Below are 6,000 nucleotides of genomic sequence, written 5' to 3'. Positions count from 1 at the left end.
ACGACAGATTGTCTTTTCAAATCATTTGATGTACAGCCAACCAGCATGAGTACGCGAGATTGACTGATTCAATTCAAAGGCGAGTGCCAGGAAGGAATCTGGGTTCAAATTAGGGTCAGCCTGAGGTGGAATCGCAAAGAAACATAGCCCAGCTTAGATGACACTTTACTATAACGATAAATTTGACGCGCATTTCAGCTTAGGCGGGATATCGAAGTGAGAGCTCTGTTTTCTATGGCAGAGTATGGATGAAGTCATAGCGATGATTATCTCTTGTCAACTCGAAAAAGCTCAAGACACGGGTAAGCTTGGAGTGGATAGAATAAAGCTTAAGCTCAGATTAGATGGAGTAAACTCAAGCTTCTGACTCTCAGTTCAGAGGGTAGACCGTCGAGGTGTTGCCCAGTTTAGGTGAGGAAGAGATAAATCACTTCTTGCGTGTGGCAAATCGGACCTCAGCACACAGTGAGAAACAGACCAAACCAGGAATGTGTTATTGTGTGTGTGTGTTGTTATTATCTAATTCTGTAGTTTTTCCCTACATCTTGGCAGCAGCTGGTCTATTTCTTTCTACAACGGTGTATATGTCTCTTACTAAGAGATGTCTGTCCTACTGGCTCACATGTATGTAAACAGTTAAATAAAGGTATCACTTATAATGCCAAGTAAGAAATTCAGGAAGATACATCAAACATTGTAACCCGCGTCGTGTTGCCAAAGATGACACAATCAGACATGAAGAATGGAACTATGCTCGTTTGCAAGAGACGAAGATTACTTTTAAAAAAATGTGTAGGCTACCTTTGTTTGAAGTCAGGGTCGCCTCGTGAATAAGAGGAATGCTAATGTTGGTCTTGCATCCGCTTTCAACACTCAATTCCAAGTACTTCGGCGCTCGGTAATACCAACGCGCGCGCGTGAGATCTTAGAGTCGCGGAGTGTTGTTGAGAGCCTTCTTTTATAGCTTCACGATTGCTTCTTTGTGTTTAAACGCTAGAGACAGAAAAGAAGGGAAACTCACTTATAGTCATGCGTCACCTATTGCTATATTTTCATAATAGGTTGGATATATATATATATATATATATATATATATATATATATATATATATATATATATATATATATATATATATATAATATGTATATATATATATATATATATATATATATGTATATATATATATATATATACTATACACACACACACACACACACACACACACATATATATATATATATATATATATATATATATATATATATATAGTATATATATATATATATATATATATATATATATATATATATATATAATATATATAAATACTACATACAAATTCCCAGGTGTCAAATTGTTTATCAGTTATAATTCCCCTTCAGGTGTTATTCCGAAGTAGAGAGCGAATTGGATATTAAACGATGTTTGCAACTTAAAGTGTTGTGAATATAAAACTCACGACCTATGCGTTTAATTGATTGATTGGAAGTTTTCTGGCATCCTGACATCGAAGGTCATTGACGCCGAGACCTATGCGTTAAAAATGTGTGTATATATATATATTATATATATATATATATATATATATATATATATAAATGTGTTTGTGTGTGTGTGTGTGTGTGACTGTGTGTATTGTAATAGCCACAATGCCCTCTTAACTTCTCGAATTCTTCACACTTTTTGGATACGCTTCTCACTGCAAAGCCTAAGATCCAGATGGCAAGAAACATGAAGTAATTCTGGCGTCCGGCAGCAGGATTCGAAGCCGTATCCAGAGTATCGATACGAGGTCACGTGACCTGATCATTGTTGATTCCATTGTTGACATTGACGCGGGCCAATCCTCGTGATACTGAAACATAATCTATACTCTTTCATGATTATTCATTGACTGGAAGTATACAGACGCTAACATCCCACGGTGTCTCTATCGCAACCCCAACATCCGACGGCAACATCTTCACACATCTTGACGCCGACGTCGAGACGGCTCCCCCCCGCCCCCCCTGAACTGTGGCGACGGGAAGCGGTGGCAAAGAGCTCGCAGGGTCCTCCTTGGACGCAACAATTGTCGAGGAATGATTATGTTCTCTTGGGCCGGGCTGGAGTGGATGCCATTGTTTCGAAGGCCAAAGCACACCAGCAACAATAATGTTGCTTAAAGGGGCCTCCTCTCCTCTCTCTCCTTCCTCTCCTCTCCTCTCTCCTCTCTACTCTCTCCTCTCTCCTCTCTCCTCTCTCTCTCTTCTCTCGGGGCCTCCTCTCCTATTTCTCTCTCCTTCTTCCTCCTCCTCTCGCTATACTCTCTCCTCTCTACTCTCTCTCTCTCTCTCTCTCATTTCTCTCTCTCTCTATCTTTCCTCCTCTCCTCTCTAATTTCCCTCTCTCTCTCTCTCTCCTCTCTCTCCTCTCTCCTCTTTCCTCTCTCCTCTCTCACTCATGCATGGCGCCACTCTTCGTTAGGCAGTTAGGACTGTCTTGAGATTCTCTACTATGTATACACAAATTTATATATACATATGCATATAAGAGGATTTTGTAAATAAAAAAAAAAGAAAAGAAAACAACAGGAGACGAAAACTACGATCATCAAATCGAGCCCCGGATTTCTACGTAGAAAATAATTCGCGGAAGAGAGAAGGAAGGAAAAACAATGCATTTAGGGACGAATAACGCTGAAAGAAGACGGAGGCGTGAGAGGAATGCAGCATAAAGAATAAAGGAATGGTAGACTACATAAGAACTCGATAGAGAAAGAAACTTGTGGTGCCCGGGAGAAGTTATGCATTTAAGTAGATTAAGAAATAATTTAATAAAGATGGCTGCAGGGTGCTTAAAACCTGAATAGGGAGATGGGGGATTGTAAGTACTGCCGGCAGACAAAAAGCACGCAAAAATTATGCGGTTTTTGCAGTAAGCATTAATAAGAGAATTACGTCGAAGATTACATATATAGAGAGATAGAGAGAGATTTGTTTTTAAGGAAACTTTGGTAGAACTCTATGACGACCAGAAATATGCAAATAACGATAGGATTATTTGTGACGCCACTTTTTCTACTTTGGCTGTTGACGGGAACAACGCAAGAACAAAGAAGTTTAAAAACAGGAGCGAATAAACTGTCTTGGAGAAAGGATATGCAAATGAAGATGAAGTAGCGAAGTTTTTTTAACATACACTGATCACGGGCTCTTGCTGCGGTTTGCGAGAAATCTTCGCAAGTAGAGAAGTTTCGCTACCCGTGGTTTGAGTTTCGTCCATTATTCATTTTTCTCCTTTAGTAGCTGGAGTAAGTTTCGTCCATTATTCATTTTGCTCCTCGTCCATTATTCATTTTTCTCCACTAGTAGCTGGACTGAATTTCATCCATCATTCATTTTTCTCCTCGTCCAATATTCATTTTTCACCTCGTCCAATATTCATTTTTCTCCTCGTCCAATATTCATTTTTCTCCTCGTCCAATATTCATTTTTCTCCTCGTCCATTATTCATTTTTTCCTCTCCAATTATTCATTTCCCCTCCGTTATATTCATTTCTCTCGTCCATATCATTTTCTTTTTCTCGTCCATATTTCATTTTTCCCCCGCGTCCAATTAATTCCCATTTTCCCCTCCGTCTATTATTCATTTTTTCCTCGTCCAATTATTCATTTTTCGTCCTTCATCCAATTATTCCATTTTTTCTCCTCGTCCATTATTCCTCCATATTCATTTTTTCCTTCTATTAATGTACTGGAGTTTAATTCCATTATTCATTTTTCCCCTCCAATCAATTTCCCACCCCCTCGTCCATTATTATTTTTCCCTACAGTAGGAGGCGGATTTTTCGTCCATTATTTCATTTTCTACTCGTCCATTATTCATTTTTCTCCTCGTCTATTATTCATGTTTCTCCTCGTCCATTATTCCTTTTTCTCCTCGTCCATTATTCATTTTTCTCCTCGTACATTATTCATGTTTTTCCTCGTCCATTATTCATGTTTACTCTCGTTCCAGTATTCATTTTTCTCCTCAGGTGCATTATTCATTTTTCTTCTCCTCAGTCCATTTTTATCATTTTTTTCTGTCCATTATGCATTTTCTCCTAGTCCATTTATCATTACCCCCCCCCATCCATTATCATTTCTCCTGGCCCATTATTCATTTTTCCCCTCGCTCATTATTCATTTTTCTCCTCGTCCATTATTCATGTTTCTCCTCATCCATTCTTCATTTTCCCCCTCGTCCATTATTCATTTTTCTCCTCGTCCATTATTCATTTTTCTCCACTAGTAGCTGGACTGAGTTTCGTCCATTATTCATTTTTCCCCTCGTCCATTATTCATTTCCCCCCTCGTCCATTATTCATTTTTCCCTACTAGGAGCTGGGACTGAGTTTCGTCCCCATTACTCATTTTATTCCTCGTCCATTTATTCATTTTTCCTCGTTCCATTATTCATTTTTCCCTCGTCTCCATTATTCATTTTTTCTAATCGTAAATTACTTATTTTTCTCCACTTAGTTAGCTGGACTAAAGGTTTTATTCCCATTATTCAATTTTTCCATTTTCCCCCTTTTTCGTGCCATTATTCCCATTTTCCCTTTTTCCCCTCGTTCTTATTATGTCATTTTTCTTTTCCCCCTGGTCCATTATTCCATTTTTCCCCACTAAAACTGGGACTGGAGTTCCGTCCATTATTCATTTTTTCCCCTCCTCCCTTCCATTATTTTCATTTTTCCTTTCCCCCTCGTCCATTATGTCCCTTTTCCCCCCATGCCAATCCTAATTCAATTTTTTCCTTACTCGCCCTTAATTCCATTTTTCCCTCGTTCCATTATTCATTTTTCCTTTCCTCCATCATTATTCCGATTTTTTTCCCCTCCTCATACCATTTCTTCATTTCGCCCCTCGTCCCATTATTGCCCTTTTCTTTTCCCCTCGTTTCCATTAATTCATTTTATTTTTCTTCCACTAGTAGCTGGAACTCCAATTTTCCATCCATTATTAAATTTTCCGCCTGCGTCCATTATTTTTCCCATTTTCCCCAACCCCCTTTCGTCCTTAGGTTAGCCTTTGGACTAGTTGTCCATTAATCATTTTTCCAATTCTTTTCCCCCTCGTCCATTAATTCCATTTCCCTCGTCTATTATTCATTTTCCTTTCTGTTCCATTATTCCATCCCAACTAACGAACTCCGGACCCTGGTTCCCGTTTCCCCCATTATATCCTCCCAATTTTTTCCCTCCCCTCGTCCCCCCCCATTATTCATTTTCCTTTTTCCCCCCTCGTCTTAACTTCCATTTTCCCCCATCCATTATTCCCATTTTTTCCTTACCCCCCCTCGGCCCATTATTTTTTCATCCTCGTTCATTATTCATTGTTATTTTTCTTTTCCTCGTCCCTTATTTTTTCCATTTTTCTTCTCATACATTCCTTCATTTTTCCCCTTCGGTCCATTATTTCCTTTTTTCTCACTCGTCCATATTCATTTGTTCTCCTTCAGCCTATTCATCTTTCTCCACTAGTAGCTGGGACTGAGTTTCACCCATTATTCATTTTCCCTGTCCATAATTATTTCCAGCTCGTCCATTATTAATCTTTTCCTCCACTAGTAGCTGAGGAGTCTGTCAGACCATTAGCGCATTTTTCTGTCTTCGTCATTATTCACATTTTCTCCTCAATCCATTATCATGTTCACGTCCCGTCCATATTCATTTTCTCTTCGTCCAATTAGTCATTTTCTCTCGTACACTATCATATTTTTTTTCTCCACTAGTAGTACACGACTGAGTTTCATAGCCCACTATTATTTTTCCCATGTAGTCCATCATCATTTGCCACTCGTCACAACTATTCATTTTCTCCAATAGTCGCTGGGATCGGCGTATTCAGTTCCTTATTCATCTTTCTCCTCGTCCATTATTCATTTCCCTTGGTCCATTATTCAGTTTGTCCCCTCGTCCATTATTGCATTTTTTGCCCCTGTCGATATTTCATTTTCTCCCGTCCAGTATT

General features: G+C 38.9%; 1 protein-coding gene and 1 long non-coding RNA gene across 5 annotated transcripts in view; one reads left to right on the top strand and one right to left on the bottom strand.

The window, feature by feature from the left end:
- LOC135218443 (uncharacterized) overlaps nucleotides 1-6,000 on the top strand; it is a 127,265-nt gene that overhangs the window by 68,338 nt on the left and 52,927 nt on the right. The gene's annotated exons all lie outside the window — the stretch shown is intronic.
- LOC135218442 (probable sodium/potassium/calcium exchanger CG1090) overlaps nucleotides 1-6,000 on the bottom strand; it is a 139,627-nt gene that overhangs the window by 90,672 nt on the left and 42,955 nt on the right. The window lies entirely within an intron of this gene.

Source organism: Macrobrachium nipponense, chromosome 9 (genome assembly GCF_015104395.2).
Source record: "Macrobrachium nipponense isolate FS-2020 chromosome 9, ASM1510439v2, whole genome shotgun sequence".
NCBI lineage: Eukaryota > Metazoa > Arthropoda > Malacostraca > Decapoda > Palaemonidae > Macrobrachium > Macrobrachium nipponense.
The sequence above is the reverse complement of the archived record's forward strand: the minus strand, read 5'-3'. Positions and strand labels throughout refer to the sequence as shown.